Raw genomic sequence first — 23,749 nt, 5'->3', positions numbered from 1 at the left:
CATATCAAACAAACACAACTTAAAAACAAAAGGGAATTTTTTTTTTTTTTTTTCTTTTTTTTCCAAGACAGTGCCATAAGTTGTGTTTGTTTGCTATTGTGTTAGCTCTCTTGAGATTTCTATGTCTTAGAAATTTGCTTACTGGACAGGCCTATACCTATTAGAATTTCGACAAAACAACGTTATACCTTAATTTTCAGTTTTCAGTTTCTTTTTTCTATGGTTTTGATTTTGAAAATGCAATTGCTGATGTTTGAGTAGAATTTTAAGCCATATCAATCGGTTTCTAAATTTAGGATATGTCTGTGCAGATCTTTGAAACCTCATAATTTAGGATTGAGAATACTTTTGAGCTGAAAATACTTTTCTCGTACTTTATTTAAGCAGAAGATCTATTTTGCAAGGTTTCACTTTTATAAAACAAAGATTTTTAAAGGTCATCAAAAGTCCGTGCCCTCTAGAGGGGGAAGGACTGGAGGTAGGTACTTCAAAATACCTTCCCAAGACATATTTCAGTCTGTAGATACACCCTTGAAAGTTTCATTTTCCTAACCGAACTACTTTCCAAGACAGGGAAAAGTAGCTCATCTAGAATTTTACCGAGAATTTTCCGGGGTTGAACAATTGAGGGAAGATTTTACACTGGGGGAATTTGCCAGAATTCCTATAAGAAATTATTTTTATTTGTCTTGCTTTTTCTTTGCCGAATCAATTTTACGTGTGGAGATGTTAAGGGTAACTGTCTGGAATAAATTTTCCCCGGTATTGAATTGTCTAGGGGATCTTCCCGTGGGGGACGGGAGATTTTTCCGTGGAGATGGAGCCTGATTTCCCGGCATTATTTAAAAAACGGTTAGAAATTAAATAAAAATACAAGTTTTTTCAAGTGAAAGTAAGGAGCAACATTAAAACTTAAAACGAACAGAAATGATTACGTCTATGAGGGGGGCTTGTCCCCTACTCAGAACCTCGCTCTTTACGCTAAAGTTTGAGTGCTTTCCAAGTTCTTTAATACCGACTTATGAAACACAAGGCTCGTTTAATTAGAACAATAAGAAGCTTTTTTAAAAGTACAAAAAAACTTCAGCCTGAAGAGCATTGTGTTAAGGAGGGAGCATCCCCCTCATATACTTCATCATTCTGTTCGTTTTAAGTTTTAATGTTGCTCCTTACTTGAGTTGAAAAAACTTGTTTTTTTATTTAATAGTGTAAAAGAATAAAATTTTAATTAACTAGCTCATTATAAATGTGGTTCAAACACGTTTCTCTAGTATCTTTATTAAGTGCTAATTTTTATATATTTATTAATTCCAAAATGCGGTAAGCTTTACCAAGCTTGTCGCAGTAGACGGTATAACACTTTATGACAATGCTGAAACCCACTCAATGAAAACATACAGGTCATAAAAATACAAAAAATAAAAAAATATTCTCCAAACAGATCGTGATACTCGCAGCTGTTTCCGATAGAAGTGCGTTTCAAGTCTTCCACATTCGGCTAGATAAAGAGTTTTGGCCTAATCTTTTCTGTGGACATGGTGGGTGTATTTTGTGTTGGTGTTGACGGGTACTACTGTAATCTGTAAAAGTGAAGAAATGAGTTAGAGTGGTATTATCAATGTTCCTAACGATGCGGAATGTATTGATTACGTCACCTCTATCATGCTGGAACTGAAGACTAGGCAACTGTAGTATCTGCATTCTCTGGTGATATGGTAGATGTCTCAGGTTAGTTATGAGTTTGGTGGCCCTATGATGCACTTTCTCAACTCTTTCTCTATCTCTCTTATTAAGGGGATACCATACTGATGAGTAATACTCAAGTATTGGATGTACAGTGGATACATAAAGTGAAATCAATGAACGAAGATTAAACTTAGAAAATGTACGCTTTAGACGTAATAATTGGTAATTTGCCCTATGGGTAATATCCGATACATGTTTATAAAATTTGAGACTCGAATCAAAGCAAACCCCAAGGTCTTGAACATACTCCACGCTTCAAATTAATTTACCATCACCGAAGTATTGGTAATATTGAGGGAGTCTACGCAAATAGTGTACAGCATTGCACATGGTTTCGTTAATGAACATAGAGTTCGCCGTACACCACCGGCGCAGAGCATCCAAATCCTCTTGAAGCAAAGAAATCTCATGTTCATTCATGACGGACCTGTAAACTTTCATTTCATCCGCGAACATTTTTATGGTCGAATTTTAATAACACGCGGCAAATCATTGATAAAAAGGCAGAAGATTAAAAGCCCAAGACAATTGCCTTGCGGAACTCCACTTATGACGGAGATAGGTGATGACAAAGCATCACCTACCGCAACCTCTTGGGTTATATTTGTAAGATCCGTTATCCATGCTTCAGGTTGCGGGTTGATACCGTATAGTTGACATTTCTTAATCAAAAGTGGGATGGAGTTTGTCAAACGCTTTAGAAAAGTCAATATAAATATAATGAAACAGAATACCATTATCCGCCATGTTTTCAAACAAAATGAATGGGTGTCGGTTAGTAGACTAGAACCTTATACTTCTAGCAGAGTATGTACCAAACAGGTTCTTCTAGTAGGTAAACAGGTAATCACACTCTTTCAAGGAATATACATGTTTTTTTTATTATGACATCGATTTTTTGTGTGTCAGTCGATTAGAGAAAGTTGGCGGTTTGTTCTGGTTTGGTTTGCTATTGCGAGAGGACTCAAGCGATTTCTTTCTTACAGGGTTTCAGTTATACAGGGGTTCAGTTACATGGGGATTGGTGGTTGTTATAATACACAAGTTCTATTTGAACAGTGTTGTGAGATCCCCTACCACACCCCCAAAGGACTCCGATCCCCCCATCCCATGTATTAGCGAAGTTACTCTGTGGTCGTTATAATACACAAGCTTTAGTTTTCGAGATTTGGGGACTTGAGTTGCACGAGAGTTCAGTTACATACGGATTCAGTTACACGGGGGTTTAGTTAAATTTTCAGCTAGTGTGACCGTCATTTTTTGATCTGGTTAAGTGGGTATAATCTGGTTTGGTTTGCTATTGCGAGAGGACTCAAGCGATTTCTTTCTTACAGGGTTTCAGTTATACAGGGGTTCAGTTACATGGGGTTGGTGGTTGTTATAATACACAAGTTCTATTTGAACAGTGTTGTGAGATCCCCTACCACACCCCCAAAGGACTCCGATCCCCCCATCCCATGTATTAGCGAAGTTACTCTGTGGTCGTTATAATACACAAGCTTTAGTTTACGAGGTTTGGGGACTTGAGTTGCATGAGAGTTCAGTTACATACGGATTCAGTTACACGGGGGGTTTAGTTAAATCTTCGTCTGAAAAATAGGAGTTCACACTTAAAATAGTTCTATTAAGAGCTATTTTTATGGAAATGGTTCATTTTTCAACCAAAACTATGCTTTTCTGACTGAAGATACACATTTGAATCAGAAAAGGTGAAAATGTACACATCTAAAACAGAAAAGTGTGTTTTGACTATATTTTCTATAATTTAGTCTGAAAAATAGGACTTCACACTTAAAAAGTTCTATTATGAGCTTTTTTATGGAAATGGTTCATTTTTTTGAACCGAAACTATGCTTTTGTGACTGAAGATATACATTATAATCAGAGAAATTGTTTAAAAATACGCTAAAAGATGATTCCCGTGAAGCTATTGTAGTTTTCTATAAAAAATAAATGATTTTCAAAATCAAAGACACGGGGGTTTAGTTAAATTTTCGTCTGAAAAATAGGAGTTCACTTGAATCAGAAAAGGTGAAAATGTACACATCTAAAACAGAAAAGCGTGTTTTGACTATATTTTCTATAATTTAGTCCGAAAAATAGGACATGATAAAAATGACCTTCAGTTGTTTTGATTTTAAAAGTTCTGCTTTTGCTTCAACCAATTGTGTTTAACAAAAAAAAAACAAAGGAATCATTTACTGATCTTTAGTTGTTATGATTTTAAAAGTTCCGCTTTTATTTAAGCCAATTTTGTTTAAAAAAAAAAAAAACAATGGAATTATTTACTGATCTTCAGTTGTTGTGATTTTAAAAGTTCTGCTTTTGTTTCAGCCAATCGTGTATCTCCCCCCAAAAAAAAAAAACTTTTCAGAATCGAAGTTGAACTTTTCTTCTTCCGGGAAAATATTTGGAACAGAACTTTAAATTTTTTCATCTCTTTGAGAAAAATCTGAATTGAAGTGGAAAATTTTATATTATTTTAGACAATCAACTTCAGACTAACCAGAATTTTTTTAACTGAAGTGGAAAATTTTGATATTATTTTGGGAAAATAGAATTGATCAATAACTTATTTCATATTCATTAAGAAAATTCATAATCGAAGTTGAACTTTTCTTCTTCCGGGAAAATATTTGGAACAGAACTTTAAATTTTTTCATCTCATTGAGAAAAATCTGAATTGAAGTGGAAAATTTTATATTATTTTAGGAAAATAGAATTGATCAATAACTTATTTCATTTTCATTGAGAAAATTCAGAATAGATGTTGAACTTTTTAGTCTTCGCGATTTTTGTATTAACCAGGAGTTTTCTAACAGCAAGCGAGCAAGCTATTAATTGGTTTTTAGAGTTTCGGTTACTATTGAGCCGTGTGGAATTTTTTTTAACTGAAGTGGAAAATTTTGATATTATTTTGGGAAAATAGAATTGATCAATAACTTATCTCATATTCATTAAGAAAATTCAGAATCGAAGTTGAACTTTTCTTCTTCCGGGAAAATATTTGGAACAGAACTTTAAATTTTTTCATCTCATTGAGAAAAATCTGAATTGAAGTGGAAAATTTTATATTATTTTAGGAAAATAGAATTGATCAATAACTTATTTAATTTTCATTGAGAAAATTCAGAATCGAAGTTGAACTTTTTAGTCTTTGCGATTTTTGTATTAACCAGAAGTTTTCTAACAGCAAGCGAGCAAGCTATTAATTGGTTTTTAGAGTTTCGGTTACTATTGAGCCGTGTCGATCCTTACTTACAGTTCTTTACCACGAACACAATAAAAAAAATAAACAGGCATTATACCCACAAGCATATGCGAGTCAAATTTCATCTTACGTATCTGATAAAATAAAAATCAAAATTAAATTGCATTTACTACTTTTCGTTTAAACTAATGTGGTTTCTATAAAAAATTTGAAATTATCTCGTTTAAACTATTGAAGTTTCTATAAAGTTAAGTTAAAAAGCTGCTCACGAAGTTTAGCGAAATAAAAGCGTCTATTTGCAGCATTCCCCTTCATCTTCCAAATTGTAAGAAGGAACTGAATTTATATCATCCCATTCTTAAGGTAATTTATACCTTATATCTTGGAAATTAAGTCTCTCTCTCTTCTTATCAGATTCAAACGCTTAATACCCACAAGCATATGCGAGTCAAATTTCATCTTAAAGTGCCAACGTATCTGATAGAATAATTTAAGTCTTATGATCATTTTCATAAAACCTATAATTTTCACCTTTTTCTTCATTAAGTATCAATTACTTCAAGAAATTAATTCCACATTTTTGTAGATAGGAGCTTGAAACTTCCGAAGTAGGGTTATTGGTTTTTAGAGTTTCGGTTACTATTGAGTCGTGTCGCTCCTTACTTACAGTTCGTTAGCACAAACACAAAAATGTTATCACTCTTAACAATTAAATCTTGGCAAATCCAAAACACCAGTGCAGTGATTTTTGCAAGTTCGTTTAGGTGTTAAATTCCAATTAATAGGCACGTATTATTTCAGCCAATTGTGTTTAACAAAAAAAAACAAACAATGGAATTATTTACTGATCTTCAGTTGTTGTGATTTTAAAAGTTCTGCTTCTATTTCAGCCAATAGTGTATATCCCCCCAAAAAAATACTTTTCAGACAATCAACTTCAGACTATCCAGAATTTTTTTTTAACTGAATAGTAAAATTTTTATATTATTTTGGGAAAATAGAATTGATCAATAACTTATTTCATATTCATTAAGAAAATTCAGAATCGAAGTTGAATTTTTCTTCTTCCGGGAAAATATTTGGAACAAAGCATATACGAGTCAAATTTCATCTTAAAGTGCCAACGTATCTGATAGAATAATTTAAGTCTTATGATCAATTTCATAAAACCTATAATTTTCACCGTTTTCTTTCATTAAGTATCAATTACTTCAAGAAATTAATTCCACATTTTTGCAGATAGGAGCTTGAAACTTCCGAAGTAGGGTTATTGGTTTTTAGAGTTTCGGTTACTATTGAGTCGTGTCGCTCCTTACTTATAGTTCGTTAGCACAAACACAAAAATGTTATCACTCTTAACATTTAAATCTTGGCAAATCCAAAACGCCAGTGCAGTGATTTTTGCAAGTGCGTTTAGGTGTTAAATTCCAATTAATAGGCACGTATTATTTCAGCCAATTGTGTTTAACAAAAAAAAAACAAACAATGGAATTATTTACTGATCTTCAGTTGTTGTGATTTTAAAAGTTCTGCTTCTGTTTCAGCCAATCGTGTATCTCCCCCCAAAAAAAAATACTTTTCAGACAATCAACTTCAGAATAACTAGAATTTTTTTTTAACTGAAATGGAAAATTTTAATTTTATTTGGGAAAATAGAATAGATCAATAACTTATTTCATTTTCATTAATAAAATTCAGAATCGAAGTTGAACTTTTCTTCTTCCGGGAAAATATTTGGAACAAAGCATATACGAGTCAAATTTCATCTTAAAGTGCAAACGTATCTGATAGAATAATTTAAGTCTTATGATCAATTTCATAAAACCTATAATTTTCACCTTTTTTCTTCATTAAGTATCAATTACTTCAAGAAATTAATTCCACATTTTTGCAGATAGGAGCTTGAAACTTCCGAAGTAGGGTTATTGGTTTTTAGAGTTTCGGTTACTATTGAGTCGTGTCGCTCCATACTTACAGTTCGTTAGCACAAACACAAAAATGTTATCACTCTTAACATTTAAATCTTGGCAAATCCAAAACACCAGTGCAGTGATTTTTTTGCAAGTGCTTTTAGTTTTTAAATTCCAATTAATATGCACTTATTATTTCAGCCAATTTTTTTTAACAAAAAAAAAAACAATGGAATTATTTACTGATCTTCAGTTGTTGTGATTTTAAAAGTTCTGCTTTTGTTTCAGCCAATCGTGTATCTCCCCCAAAAAAAAATACTTTTCAGACAATCAACTTCAGACATATTTGTAAGTAAGTAGCAAACTCTTTATAGATTTCACCTCTTTGATAAACAGTACAGATACTTCATTAAAGAAATTGTGAAAAAATCGCAAGTAATTACCTTTTTTTTTTCTCTTTATCACAAACAATTTTCACTTAGCTAAATGATATAGAAATTAAATTCAAGAAATTATGAAAAAATTCTCAGTAAGTAACAATTTCATTCTTGAAGTCAACTCTTGGATATGCAATACGGAAATTTCATTCAAGAAATTATGAAAAAATTGTAAGTAAGTAGCAAATTCTTTTAACAAAAATCTAACTGTTAGAGTGATAATATTCTTAATGGCTTGTTAGCTCAGTTGGTTAGAGCGTCATGCTAATAACGCGAAGGTCGAGGGTTCGATCCCCTCACGAGCCATAGTTTTGACCTTCGTATGGTAACTCCATAAGTTATTTTAGGGATATATTTTATATCAACATGCAAAGTCGACATAGCTTTATTTCATTTTTTAAGGTTCATTTAGACGAGGTTTAAGAAATTATCAAAAATTGTAAGTAAATAGCAAATTCTTTCTTGAATTCACCAGCTGGATAAACAAAGAGACATTTCGTTCAAGAAATTATGACAAAATTCTAAGTAAGTAACAAACTCTTTCTTGAAGTTACCTCATGGATTTCTTTTTTGAATTCACTTGTTTAATAAACAAAAATAAATTTCATTCAAGAAATTATTACAAAATTATAGTTTCACTTAGAGTGTCGACAACACAGAGAAAGACGACACTCACACATAGACTAGAAACACACAGAGAAAACACACACACACACACAGAAAATACCCACAATCATAGAGGAAAAATGAACAGAGACGACACACACACACACACACACACACAGTTACAAATCAAAAATAGAGAGGAAACGTAAACAGACAAGACACACACACACACACACACACACACACATACACAGAGACGACACACACAGATAGACAACACACACACACAGAACACACACAAACACACACACACACACACACACACCAACACAAAAACACACACATAAACACAAACACACATACACATAGACGACACACACATATATAGACAACACAGACACAGACACGACACACACACACACACAGAGACGACAACACATAGAGAGACGACAAACACACAGAGACAGCAAACACACATATACGAAACACACACAGAGAGGACAGATTCACAGAGACGACACACAAACACAGAGTCCACTCAAACAGAGAGAGGACAAACACACAGAGACGACAGACACAAAGAGACAAATCACTTGCCTGTCCTTGGCACCTTTCCAAACGAGCGGGGATTCCCCACTGATTCCTACACCTTGCAAAAAAGTGACCAGAAAATTTTGACAAAACAACATTTTACCTTAATTTTCAGTTAGCCTATCAGTTTTTTGGTTTTTTAGGGACCAATCAGGAGAGATATGCAAATACGACATCGCTTTATATCATTTTGTCAGGTTCCTAGAGACGAGGTTACGCGCGTAACCTCGTCGAAATGAACCTTAACAAATGAAATAAAGATATGTCGACTGTGCATGTCTCTCCTGATTGGTCCCGACAAAACCAAAAAAATGATAGGCTCACTGAAACCTAACGTAAAATGGTGTGTTGTCAAAATTTTCTGGTTACTTTTTTGCAATGTGTAGGAATCGGTGGGGAATCCCCGCTCGTTTGGAAAGGTGCCAAGGACAGGCACGTGATTCGTCTCTTTGTGTCTGTCGTCTCTGTGTGTTTGTCCTCTCTCTGTTTGAGTGGACTCTGTGTTTGTGTGTCGTCTCTGTGCATGTGTCCTCTCTGTGGGTGTTTCGTATCTGTGTGTGTGCTGTCTCTGTGTGTTTGTCGTCTCTCTCTGTGTTGTAGTCTCTGTGTGTGTGTGTGTGTGTCGTCTCTGTGTGTGTGTTGTCTCTATGTGTGTGTCGTCTCTGTGTATGTGTGTGTGTGTGTGTGTGTGTGTGTGTGTGTGTGTGTGTCTTCTCTGTGTTTGTGTTGTCTGTATGTGTGTGTCGTCTGTGTGTATGTGTGTGTGTGTGTGTGTGTGTGTGTGTGTGTGTGTGTGTGTGTGTGTCGTTTCTGTGTGCTTGTCGTCTCTATGTTTGAGTGGACTCTGTGTGTGTGTGTGTGTGTGTGTGGTCTGTGTTCTTGTGTACTCTCTGTGTGTGGTTCGTATCTGTGTGTGTGTGTGTGTTGTCTCTGTGTGTGTGTAGTCTCTGTGTGCGTGTCATCTATCTATTTGTTGTCGCCACTCTAAGTGAAACTAGAATGTTGTCTTAATTTCTTGAATGAAATTTCTTTTTGTTTATTAAACAAGTGAATTAAAAAAAGAAATCCATGAGGTAACTTCAAGAAAGAGTTTGTTACTTACTTAGAATTTTGTCATAATTTCTTGAACGAAATGTCTCTTTGTTTATCCAGCTGGTGAATTCAAGAAAGAATTTGCTATTTACTTACAATTTTTGATAATTTCTTAAACCTCGTCTAAATGAACCTTAAAAAATGAAATAAAGCTATGTCGACTTTGCATGTTGATATAAAATATATCCCTAAAATAACTTATGGAACTACCATACGAAGGTCAAAACTATGGCTCGTGAGGGGATCGAACCCTCGACCTTCACGTTATTAGCATGACGCTCTAACCAACTGAGCTAACAAGCCATTAAGAATATTATCACTCTAACACTTAGATTTTGTTAAAAGAATTTGCTACTTACTTACAATTTTTTTCATAATTTCTTGAATGAAATTTCCGTATTGCATATCCAAGAGTTGACTTCAAGAATGAAATTGTTACTTACTGAGAATTTTTCAATAATTTCTTGAATTAAATTTCTAAATCATTTATCTAAGTGAAAATTTTTTGTGATAAAGAGAAAAAAAAGTTACTTACTTGCGATTTTTTTACAATTTCTTGAATGAAGTATCTGTACTGTATATCCAAGAGGTGAAATCAATAAAGAGTTTGCTACTTACTTACAAATATTTTTGAAGTTGATTGTCTGAAAAGTATTTTTTTGGGGGGAGATACACGATTGGCTGAAACAAAAGCAGAACTTTTAAAATCACAACAACTGAAGATCATTAAATAATTCCATTGTTTTTTTTTTTTTGTTAAACACAATTGGCTGAAATAATAAGTGCCTATTAATTGGAATTTATCACCTAAAAGCACTTGCAAAAATCACGGCACTGGTGTTTTGGATTTGCCAAGATTTAAATGTTAAGAGTGATAACATTTTTGTGTTTGTGCTAACGAACTGTAAGTAAGGAGCGACACGACTCAATAATAACCGAAACTCTAAAAACCAATAACCCTACTTCGGAAGTTTCAAGCTCCTATCTGCAAAAATATGGAATTAATTTCTTGAAGTAATTGATACTTAATGAAGAAAAAGGTGAAAATTATAGGTTTTATGAAATTGATCATAAGACTTAAATTATTCTATCAGATACGTTGGCACTTTAAGATGAAATTTGACTCGCATATGCTTTGTTCCAAATATTTTCCCGGAAGAAGAAAAATTCAACTTCGATTCTGAATTTTCTTAATGAAAATGAAATAAGTTATTGATCAATTCTATTTTCCCAAAATAATATCAAAATTTTCCTCTTCAGTTAAAAAAAATTCTGGTTAGTCTGAAGTTGATTGTCTGAAAAGTATTTTTTTTGGGGGGAGATACACGATTGGCTGAAACAGAAGCAGAACATTTAAAATCAAAACAACTGAATATCAGTAAATAATTCCATTGTTTGTTTTTTTTTTGTTAAACACAATTGGCTGAAATAATACGTGCCTATTAATTGGAATTTAACACCTAAACGCACTTGCAAAAAAATCACTGCACTGGTGTTTTGGATTTGCCAAGATTTAAATGTTAAGAGTGATAAAATTTTTGTGTTTGTGCTAACGAACTGTAAGTAAGGAGCGACACGACTCAATAGTAACCGAAACTCTAAAAACCAATAACCCTACTTCGGAAGTTTCAAGCTCCTATCTGCAAAAATGTGGAATTAATTTCTTGAAGTAATTGATACTTAATGAAGAAAAAAGGTGAAAATTATATGTTTTATGAAATTGATCATAAGACTTAAATTATTCTATCAGATACGTTGGCACTTTAAGATGAAATTTGACTCGCATATGGTTTGTTCCAAATATTTTCCCGGAAGAAGAAAAATTCAACTTCGATTCTGAATTTTCTTAATGAAAATGAAATAAGTTATTGATCAATTCTATTTTCCCAAAATAATATCAAAATTTTCCACTTCAGTTAAAAAAAATTCTGGTTAGTCTGAAGTTGATTGTCTGAAAAGTATTTTTTTGGGGGAGATACACGATTGGCTGAAACAAAAGCATAACTTTTAAAATCACAACAACTGAAGATCAGTAAATAATTCCTTTGTTTTTTTTTTTTGTTAAACAAAATTGGCTGAAATAATAAGTGCCTATTAATTGGAATTTATCACCTAAACGCACTTGCAAAAATCACTGCACTGGTGTTTTGGATTTGCCAAGATTTAAATGTTAAGAGTGATAACATTTTTGTGTTTGTGCTAACGAACTGTAAGTAAGGAGCGACAAGACTCAATAGTAACCGAAACTCTAAAAACCAATAACCCTACTTCGGAAGTTTCAAGCTCCTATCTTCAAAAATGTGGAATTAATTTCTTGAAGTAATTGATACTTAATGAAGAAAAAGGTGAAAATTATAGGTTTTATGAAATTGATCATAAGACTTAAATTATTGTATCAGATACATTGGCACTTTAAGATGAAATTTGACTCGCATATGCTTGTGGGTATTAAGCGTTTGAATCTGATAAGAAGAGAGAGACTTAATTTCCAAGATATAAGGTATAAATTACCTTAAGAATGGGATGATATACATTCAGCTCCTTCTTACAATTTGGAAGATGAAGGGGAATGCTGCAAATAGACGCTTTTATTTCGCTAAACTTGGTGAGCAGCTTTGTAACTTAACTTTATAGAAACTTCAATAGTTTAGACGAGATAATTTCAAATTTTTTATAGAAACCACATTAGTTTAAACGAAAAGTAGTAAATGCAATTTAATTTTGATTTTTATTTTATCAGATACGTAAGATGAAATTTGACTCGCATATGCTTGTGGGTATAATGCCTGTTTATTTTTTTTATTGTGTTCGTGGTAACTAACTGTAAGTAAGGATCGACACGACTCAATAGTAACCGTAACTTTAAAAACCAATTAATAGCTTGCTCGCTTGCTGTTAGAAAACTCCTGCTTAATTCATAAATCGCGAAGACTAAAAAGTTCAACTTCGAGTCTGAATTTTCTCAATGAAAATGAAATAAGTTATTGATCAATTCTATTTTCCTAAAATAATATAAAATTTTCCACTTCAATTCAGATTTTTCTCAATGAGATGAAAAAATTTAAAGTTCTGTTCCAAATATTTTCCCGGAAGAAGAAAAGTTCAACTTCGATTCTGAATTTTCTTAATGAATATGAGATAAGTTATTGATCAATTCTATTTTCCCAAAATAATATCAAAATTTTCCACTTCAGTTAAAAAAAATTCCACACGGCTCAATAGTAACCGAAACTCTAAAAACCAATTAATAGCTTGCTCGCTTGCTGTTACAAAACTCCTGGTTAATACAAAAATCGCGAAGACTAAAAAGTTCAACTTCGATTCTGAATTTTCTCAATGAAAATGAAATAAGTTATTGATCAATTCTATTTTCCTAAAATAATATAAAGTTTTCCACTTCAATTCAGATTTTTCTCAATGAGATGAAAAAATTTAAAGTTCTGTTCCAAATATTTTCCCGGAAGAAGAAAAGTTCAACTTCGATTCTGAATTTTCTTAATGAAAATGAAATAAGTTATTGATCTATTCTATTTTCCCAAAATAATATCAAAATTTTCCACTTCAGTTAAAAAATTCTGGTTAGTCTGAAGTTGATTGTCTGAAAAGTATTTTTTTTTTGGGGGGAGATACACGATTGTCTGAAACAGAAGCAGAACTTTCAAAATCACAACAACTTAAGATAAGTAAATAATTCATTTGTTTTTTTTTTTTTTAAACACAATGGGCTGAAATGAAAGCGGAAATTTAAAAATCACAACAACTAAAGATCAGTAAATGATTCCTTTGTTTTTTTTTTTTGTTAAACACAATTGGTTGCAGCAAAAGCAGAACTTTTAAAATAAAAACAACTGAAGGTCATTTTTATCATGTCCTATTTTTCGGACTAAATTATAGAAAATATAGTCAAAACACGCTTTTCTGTTTTAGATGTGTACATTTTCACCTTTTCTGATTCAAGTGAACTCCTATTTTTCAGACGAAAATTTAACTAAACCCCCGTGTCTTTGATTTTGAAAATCATTTATTTTTTATAGAAAACTACAATAGCTTCACGGGAATCATCTTTTAGCGTATTTTTAAACAATTTCTCTGATTATAATGTATATCTTCAGTCACAAAAGCATAGTTTCGGTTCAAAAATGAACCATTTCCATAAAAAAGCTCTTAATAGAACTTTCTAAGTGTGAAGTCCTATTTTTCAGACTAAATTATAGAAAATATAGTCAAAACACACTTTTCTGTTTTAGATGTGTACATTTTCACCTTTTCTGATTCAAATGTGTATCTTCAGTCAGAAAAGCATAGTTTTGGTTCAAATATGAACCATTTCCATAAAAATAGCTCTTAATAGAACTTTTTTAAGTGTGAACTCCTATTTTTCAGACGAAGATTTAACTAAACCCCCCGTGTAACTGAATCCGTATGTAACTGAACTCTCGTGCAACTCAAGTCCCCAAATATCGTAAACTACAGCGTGTGTATTCTCCCGCCCACAGAGTAACTTCGCTACTCCCTGGGAGGGGTGAAGCGGAGTCCTTTGGGGGTGTGGTAGGGGATCTCACAACACTGTTCAAATAGAACTTGTGTATTATAACAACCACCAACCCCATGTAACTGAACCCCTGTATAACTGAAACCCTGTAAGAAAGAAATCGCTTGAGTCCTCTCGCAATAGCAAACCAAACCAGATTATAACCACTTAACCAGATCAAAAAATGGCGGTCACACTAGCTGAAAATTTAACTAAACCCCCGTGTAACTGAATCTGTATGTAACTGAACTCTCGTGCAACTCAAGTCCCCATATCTCGTAAACTAAAGCTTGTGTATTATAACGACCACAGAGTAACTTCGCTAATACATGGGATGGGGGAATCGGAGTCCTTTGGGGGTGTGGTAGGGGATCTCACAACACTGTTCAAATAGAACTTGTGTATTATAACAACCACCAACCCCATGTAACTGAACCCCTGTATAACTGAAACCCTGTAAGAAAGAAATCGCTTGAGTCCTCTCGCAATAGCAAACCAAACCAGAACAAACCGCCAACTTTCTCTAATCGACTGACACAAAAAAAATCGATGTCATAATAAAAAAAACATGTATATTCCTTGAAAGAGTGTGATGACCTGTTTACCTACTAGAAGAACCTGTTTGGTACATAGTCTGCTAGAAGTATAAGGTTCTAGTCTACTTCGGTTATCGTAAACGCATTGAGATCTTTTCATTGAAAACTTTTCTGCTGAAGCCCCGTTGTCGCTGTCGGTTCTTTGACTGACCTTATTTTGTTTGGGATCATAGAGAGGTTTCACCTAACACTTTTTTGGAACATCTTAAAACTTTAAATTTGAATCTTCAGTTCGCGTTAGAACCAGAATATCAATTTTCACTGGCTAGGACTATCGTCGTTTTTTATTCTTTGCGAATATCTTCTTTTCATCTTGTCAAAGAGAACAGCTTAATCTGAATTTTGAGCATCATAGGCTAAATAATAGCTCTTCATTTCTGATCATAGCTAGCTCAAATTGAAATGCATAATAATCCTTATAGAGATTTACCTAGAGTTTTTATCTAGAGTATTTAACTAGAGCTTACCTAGATTTAAGTGCAAGTAGAAGTTAGATTTTGACTTAAGGATTCCCTTGAGCATACGGTTTTGACAGTTATTTTTTAAATTGATGAAACTTTTCCTTTCTCGACTTTCTTCATTTTGAAATATTTTTTTTCGAGAATTGTCTGAACTGAAGTTTCCAGCATCGGGCTTAATTACGGTTTAAACTTGTTCGCTATTCCGACGAGTGGAATATAGTGGTCTTCCAAAGTGGTCTTGAATGACCGGTTATATACTGGTAAAATTATAATTTGGTATGTTCTGGCAGTACGGCAATTATATACATATATTATATACATGTATATAATTATGTAGGCCTATAGATACACATATATGTATTAATATACTATCTTTATAAGCGAGCAATAATTGTGTATATATTCAATTTTTCTCGAAAACGGCTCCATATTTTTTCGGTAAAATTGGTATCCTGGGATTTTCTGGCCTAAAAAACGATCTATATAGATCAGAAATTTGAGAAAATTCGTTAAAAGCCACAACTTTGGGTAAAAATATTTATGTAAGTACCGTCACATTTTAGAATTCATTTGAAAAGCATACATATATCAAATATTCTTCAGTAGTAGTTGTATCGGTTTTCGAGTCAGTGATGCAGGCAAAATCGAACAATAATCCTATAATTGACAAGAAAAATCATGTAATTGACGTAATATTTATGCGTTCATTTCAAGAGACTAAATTATATCATCCCCCCCCCCAAGAATGAACGTATCGTTTTTATGCCTGTGACACATACGACATTACAAAAGCAACATAGAAAAGTATAAAATACCAAATGTAACTAGTCTATTCACAAAAAGTGTTTTAAGTACTTTCATGAGGCCTAGAGTGAGTAGAGCAAGTAAAGAGAGTAATTATAATCGCTAGAGGACAAATGAAGAACCTAGACAATCCAACGTGACAAGATCAATCCGATCTGACCGGATCGGAACAATCCGAGAGGCTAAGTTTAATATTATTGAAAAAAAAAGTCTAAATTAATGATAACCGAAAATTAAGATACAGCAACAATCCTTGCGTCAGAAAAAATTACAACGACTCAGAAACAAAAATGAAGAACAAAGAAATATCCGGTTTGATGATAATCGGCAGCAAGTATTAAAACAAGTCAAATAAAAGCGAAGATCATAAAAATATGCGGTTACAGTACATGCGACAACAAGGAGTAGAGCGAAGTAGAAATAAATGAAGTGAAGAACGAACAAATATATGGTTAAGAGATATGCCACAGCGAGAATAAAGAAATATGCGGTTAGAAGATAAGTGGCAGCGAGAATTACAAGCGACAGCGAGAAAGCGAGCATGGCTGGCTACAAAAATGATCTAAATAGGTCAGGACTTATAGGAAGAATTCGTATTTTTCCAGGGTAATTAGTCTATTTAGAAAAGGCTTTTTAAGTAGTTTTATAATGCCTAGAGGACAAAGGAACAACCTAGACTATAATACGTGGCAAGACCAATCCGAGCAGCTAACAGTAACAGTAAGTGAAATTACTAAAATTGTTAATGGCTTGAAAAATTCGTCTTCATCTGGGCCAGATTCTCTCCCTGCTAAGGTAGTTAAATCTATTCTTCCTTCAATAGTATCGCGTCTAACAAAACTTGTTAATCTTTCATTTGAATGTGGTGTTTTTCCTGATGCTCTCAAGCCTGCTCGGATTATTGTTTTGTATAAAGGTGGACCAAGAAATGATCCGGCAAATTATCAACCAATTCCAATTTTATCAGTATTTAGTAAAATATTTGAAAAGGCTATGCTTTCTCGTTTCCTTACTTTTCTTAAATCCAAAAATTTTCTTTATGATTTTCACTTTGGTTTCCAAATGTAGTACTCCACTGAACATGCCTGTATGACCGTTTTGAATTTTATCCATCCTGCGTTAGATTCGGGATTGATTCCGGCTGCTATTTTCCTGGATAATCGTAAGGCTTTCCATTCCTTGACCCATGAAATCTATCGAAGATGTCTCATTTTGGTATAAGGGGAAATGTATTTTTTTTTGGTTTCAGTCTTATTTGAAGGATTGATTAATTTCTGTTGATCCACTTTTCCGGTCAGCCTCGCAAGTGAATTTTGGTGTCCCCCAGGGATCAGTTTTAGGGCCTGTGCTATTTTTTATTTATGTAAATTATCCTTATTATGTTGTAAAAAAGTAGAAACTTATTATTTGATGTATTTTTATTATACAGCATATTATTTGCTGTAAACTTTATTGAAGAGAAGTGAAAGGGGTTTCAGCTTTTGACCCTTGCACACTTTTTATTCATCGGAATTCCATTTGCTAATTCTTCTATTTCGTTTATTATGATGATTGCAAAACTAGATAATTGAAGGTCTTTAATGTATATTCTTGAGATTAACTAACGCGTATTTACTTTACTTTTGAAGTGTACTTCGGGAGGGAGGGAGTTGAAAGTATTAGAGAAAGGTTGTCATTACCCATAGCCCATAATAATTAGGCTTTTCGGAAGGAGAAAAAAATGACGATTGTTTTAGGGTGAAAATGTTGATGTTTAGCCAAGAGTATCGGTTACATATGGCAGTAAAACTGGCACTAATGTCGACAAAAACTGTTAACGCCACTTTAGCGTTTGGCGACACTTCACATTTATCGAATGTGATAATAAGAACTTTTAATTTCATAAATGGAATTCGTAAAATTAGAGTAGGAATTAATTTCTGATCTCAGCTGCTGACAAAAAAAAAAAAAAAAAAAAAAAAAAAAAAAAAAAAAAAAAAAACGAATACGAGTCTTAAAAAAAATGTCAGGTTTTAGTAAATACCCATATGGTTTTGTCATCCTAAAAAAACATCTTATATGGACTTTGTCATCCTAAGCCTTCCCTTGCCCATAGTGGCAACCATAGTTCGCCTTCTTCTGATGTCCTTGTTTGTTTTGCTGATGACAGCACACTTGGCATTTTGGGACATTGCGAATCTGAGCTTCGATTAAATTTGGAAAGTGTGTTTGAGGGGGTGATTTTGTGGCTTGATGCTAATTATCTTACCCTAAATTTTTCCTGATTTTGTCGCGTGTTTCTCAGGTTTACCCCCAGTTATCAGAAATTAACCAGCCAAATGGAATAATTCACAGATCTAAAGACCGATATGTTCGTTTTTTGGGCATTCTTGTTGATGAAAACTTATCTTTCAAATGTCACATTGATTTTATTAAGATGAAGATATGCAGGAGTCTCGGTTTTCTAAGGAAACTTAAGCTTTCTTTTCTTGGATCAATTTTGAAAACCCTTTTTTCACTGCTTGATCTAATCTTACGTTTCTTACTGACCAATTGTGTGGATGTCAAGTTTTCCTTCATTGTTAAAAACACTTTCTAAGGTTTACAATAAAGCTAGACACCTCATACAGGAAAATAATCGTTCATTAGTTATCCTATTGCATGATCTTGAGTCACTATACATTCTTTCATGTGCATTCTTTACCTTTTCTCAGCTTCATGTTGACCGCCCCCGGCCTCTAAATGTTCCGCTATCTTTAACCTCTGATCATAATAATTATAATCTTCGCAATACGACAAATCATGTTCAAGTTCCATTTACTCCTTGCATAAGGTCAGATTTTAATCCTCCAATGGCGTGTCATATTGTTTGGAATAAGTTGCCTGAATCAGCTCGAGGGTGCCACTCATTCGGTTTGTTTAAAAAAATTATTAAAAATTCTTTGGCTTCGTAGAAGTTATTTTTATTTATGTTTTTACTTTTTTTGAGTCTATTTAATCTAATTAATTAATTTAGTTTTTTTTCTATAGTTTTCATTTTATATATATTTTTTTTTCTTCTTCTTCGTATGCGAGTAAGTGATCATTTAAAATTTTCTTTTGCTTTTCATCTCTGAGTAAGCAACTCATTTGTCTTCCCCCTTTGTACAGGCCAATGAGCCTTTGGGGGAATAATACCATGTAATATTGTATGTTTATATACTGAAGAATAAATCTTATCTTATCTAAGGTATGAAGAATGACTTTACTAAAGAGCCTTACCCGGCTATGGCTATGATTCTGATTAATTTCTGACTTTTTGCTGATTTATTTCAGGGGGGGGGGTTAAAAAAAACAACAGAGAAGTACATGAAAAATATAGGATATTATGGGAAAATCATTAAAATTGTTAAATTTTGGGAGGGATATGGCCCTAATTAAACGGCCCTTGTGTTTGAGGAGTCATTCTTGCAGAATTGGGATAAATGTCAAACTTCAATGTGAAGAGCGGGGTATTGAGGAGAGGGTAGCCCCCTCATATACAGAATCACTGTGAGTTACAAGGGATTTAAGTTGTCAGGTTGCAAGAATGAAATTCAGTAGCAAGTGAAAATTAAGATAAATTATCAAAAAAAATATGAAAATCATCACTGCCACGATTTCGTTTCTCACACTTTTCCTTCTTGCGAGGTAATTATTATAATTATAATTATTATTATATTAGTTTATGATTATAATTATTATAGGCTTTTGACCAAGCCACCAAGCTCTTCTAAAAGGGAGCGTCAGCGGGACAGTTGGAGTTGGATGAACAGTTGGAGGATCAGAGTGCAATTGAACATGCTGCTGATCCTCATTCGAACAACCAACGTTGCCACCCCTTGTAAAATTTTACTAGATCTTGTAAAAAGCATATCCACCTTGTAAATATAGTAAAATGGGGGTCAGATCTATTAAAATCGAACAAATCTAGTAAATTTTTGCCAAAATCTAGTAAAATCTTTTTTGCCCTCTCATCTGAAAGCATTTTGTCGGGAAAACGTACCGGAGGCGGTTGACTGTTATCTCATTCTTCCTATGACATTTATTCTGTGGTCCTGAAACACGACAAAGTCATCTCTGTGACCTTCAAAGAAAAGAAAAAGAAAAAAACAGAAGTCCAGTCCATTGCCTAGAAGAGGTAGAGGGGAGTATATTGCTGCTTCAGTTCAGTTAGTAGGCGAACCTTAACTAAGGAAAGGTTGGAATTAAAATACAGACTGACGTGAGTGGCTAGTGGCTGTGCCCTATTTATTTTTAAAATCCCTAAATAGCAAAACTGCAGAATAAGCACTGCGATTCTGCACAAGTTTCAGCATTTTATTTCAGTTAAGGTTATATTCTTAATATGTATTACCCACTCATGGATTAGTATGAAGCTCTTTGCGCGGTCTTATTTTGCACTTTCTACTGTTTAATCTGACACTTTTTTAACTCAGAAAAAATCAATCCATGGTTAGTATTTCTCTCTTCTAGAAAGGTGTCTGTCTGTGCCCTCGGTTATCGTAAACGCATTGAGATCTTTTCATTGAAAACTTTTCTGCTGAAGCCCCGTTTTCGCTGTCGGTTCTTTGACTGACCTTATTTTGTTTGGGATCATAGAGAGGTTTCACCTAACACTTTTTTGGAACATCTTAAAAATTTAAATTTGAATCTTAAGTTCGCGTTAGAACCAGAATATCAATTTTCACTGGCTAGGACTATCGTCGTTTTTTCTTCTTTTCGAATATCTTCTTTTCATCTTGTCAAAGAGAACAGCTTAATCTGAATTTTGAGCATCATAGGCTAAATAATAGCTCTTCATTTCTGATCATAGCTAGCTCAAATTGAAATGCATAATAATCCTTATAGAGATTTACCTAGAGTTTTTATCTAGAGTATTTAACTAGAGCTTACCTAGATTTAAGTGCAAGTAGAAGTTAGATTTTGACTTAAGGATTCCCTTGAGCATACGGTTTTGACAGTTATTTTTTAAATTGATGAAACTTTTCCTTTCTCGACTTTCTTCATTTTGAAATATTTTTTTTCGAGAATTGTCTGAACTGAAGTTTCCAGCATCGGGCTTAATTACGGTTTAAACTTGTTCGCTATTCCGACGAGTGGAATATAGTGGTCTTCCAAAGTGGTCTTGAATGACCGGTTATATACTGGTAAAATTATAATTTGGTATGTTCTGGCAGTACGGCAATTATATACATATATTATATACATGTATATAATTATGTAGGCCTATAGATACACATATATGTATTAATATACTATCTTTATAAACGAGCAATAATTGTGTATATATTCATTTTTTCTTGAAAACAGCTCCATATTTTTTCTGGAAAATTGGTATCCTGGAATTTTCTGGCTTAAAAAAACCATCCATATAGGTCAGAAGTTTGAGAAAATTCGTTAAAAGCCTCAATTTTGGGGAAAATATTTATGTAAGTACCGTCATATTTTTGAATACATTCGAAAATCATACATATATCAAATTTTTTTCAGTTGTAGTTGTATCGTTTTCCGTGTCAATGATGCAGGCAAAATCGAGCAATAATCCTATAATTAACAATGAAAATCATATGATTGACGTCATATTTATGCGTTCATTTCAAGAGAATAAATTATATCATCCCCCCCCCCAAGAATGAACGTATCGTTTTTATGCCTGTGACACATACGACATTACAAAAGCAACAAAGAAAAGTATAAAATACCAAATGTAAATAGTCTATTCACAACAAGTGTTTTAAGTACTTTCATGAGGCCTAGAGTGAGTAGAGCAAGTAAAGAGAGTAATTATAATCGCTAGAGGACAAATGAAGAACCTAGACAATCCAACGTGACAAGATCAATCCGATCTGACCGGATCGGAACAATCCGAGAGGCTAAGTTTAATATTATTTAAAAAAAAATTCTAAATTAATTATAACCTAAAATTAAGATACAGCAAAAATCCTTGCTTCACAAAAAATTACAACGACTCAGAAACAAAAATGAAGAACAAAGAAATATCCGGTTTGATGATAATCGGCAGCAAGTATTAAAACAAGTCAAATAAAAGCGAAGATCATAAAAATATACGGTTACAATACTTGCGACTACAGGGAGTAGAACGAATTAGAAATGAAAGTGAAGAACGAAGAAATATGTGGCTTAAAGATACACCACAGCGGGAAAAAAGAAATATGCGGTTAGAAGATACTCGGCAGCGAGAATTACAAGCGACAGCGAGAAAGCGAGTATGGCTGGCTACAAAAATGATCTAAATAGGTCAGGACTTATAGGAAGAATTCGTATTTTTCCAGGGTAATTAGTCTATTTAGAAAAGGCTTTTTAAGTAGTTTTATAATGCCTAGAGGACAAAGGAACAACCTAGACTATAATACGTGGCAAGACCAATCCGAGCAGCTAACAGTAACAGTAAGTGAAATTACTAAAATTGTTAATGGCTTGAAAAATTCGTCTTCATCTGGGCCAGATTCTCTCCCTGCTAAGGTAGTTAAATCTATTCTTCCTTCAATAGTATCGCGTCTAACAAAACTTGTTAATCTTTCATTTGAATGTGGTGTTTTTCCTGATGCTCTCAAGCCTGCTCGGATTATTGTTTTGTATAAAGGTGGACCAAGAAATGATCCGGCAAATTATCAACCAATTTCAATTTTATCAGTATTTAGTAAAATATTTGAAAAGGCCATGCTTTCTCGTCTCCTAACTTTCTTAAAATCTAAAAATTTTCTTCATGATTTTCAAGTTGGTTTCCGAATGAAGCACTCCACTGAATATGCCTGTATGACCCTTTTGAATTTTATTCATTCTGCGTTAGATTCGGGATTGATTCCGGCTGCTATTTTCCTGGATATTCGTAAGGCTTTCGATTCCTTGACCCATGAAATCTATCGAAGATGTCTCATTTTGGTATAAGGGGAAATGTATTTTTTTTTGGTTTCAGTCTTATTTGAAGGATTGATTAATTTCTGTTGATCCACTTTTCCGGTCAGCCTCGCAAGTGAATTTTGGTGTCCCCCAGGGATCAGTTTTAGGGCCTGTGCTATTTTTTATTTATGTAAATTATCCTTATTATGTTGTAAAAAAGTAGAAACTTATTATTTGATGTATTTTTATTATACAGCATATTATTTGCTGTAAACTTTATTGAAGAGAAGTGAAAGGGGTTTCAGTTTTTGGCCCTTGCACACTTTTTATTCATCGGAATTCCATTTGCTAATTTTTCTATTTCGTTTATTATGATGATTGCAAAACTAGATAATTGAAGGTCTTTAATGGATATTCTTGAGATTAACAAACGCGTATTTACTTTACTTTTGAAGTGTACTTCGGGAGGGAGGGAGTTGAAAGTATTAGAGAAAGTTTGTCATTATCTATAGCCCATAATAATTATGCTTTTCAGAAGAAAAAAAAAATGACGATTGTTTTAGGGTGAAAATGTTGATGTTTAGCCAAGAGTATCGGTTACATATGGCAGTAAAACTGGCACTAATGTCGACAAAAACTGTTAACGCCACTTTAGCGTTTGGCGACACTTCACATTTATCAAATGTGATTATAAGAACTTTTAGTTTTATAAATGGAATTCGTATAATTAGAGTAGGAATTAATTTCTGATCTCAGCTGCTGAAAAAAAAAAAGAAAAAAAAAAAAAAAAAAAAAAAAAAAAAAAAAAAAAGAATACGAGTCTTAAAAAAAATGTCAGGTTTTAGTAAATACCCATATGGTTTTGTCATCCTAAAAAAACATCTTATATGGACTTTGTCATCC

General features: G+C 33.3%; 1 protein-coding gene and 1 non-coding gene across 5 annotated transcripts in view; one reads left to right on the top strand and one right to left on the bottom strand.

The window, feature by feature from the left end:
- S6KL (ribosomal protein S6 kinase like) overlaps nucleotides 1-23,749 on the top strand; it is a 598,861-nt gene that overhangs the window by 156,479 nt on the left and 418,633 nt on the right. The gene's annotated exons all lie outside the window — the stretch shown is intronic.
- Nucleotides 9,823-9,896, bottom strand: TRNAI-AAU (transfer RNA isoleucine (anticodon AAU)). Its single transcript has one exon. It is a non-coding gene; the product is annotated as a tRNA-Ile (tRNA).

Source organism: Artemia sp. Qi Xiang Cuo, chromosome 12 (genome assembly GCF_049724085.1).
Source record: "Artemia sp. Qi Xiang Cuo chromosome 12, ASM4972408v1, whole genome shotgun sequence".
Lineage (NCBI taxonomy): Eukaryota > Metazoa > Arthropoda > Branchiopoda > Anostraca > Artemiidae > Artemia > Artemia sp. Qi Xiang Cuo.
The sequence above is the reverse complement of the archived record's forward strand: the minus strand, read 5'-3'. Positions and strand labels throughout refer to the sequence as shown.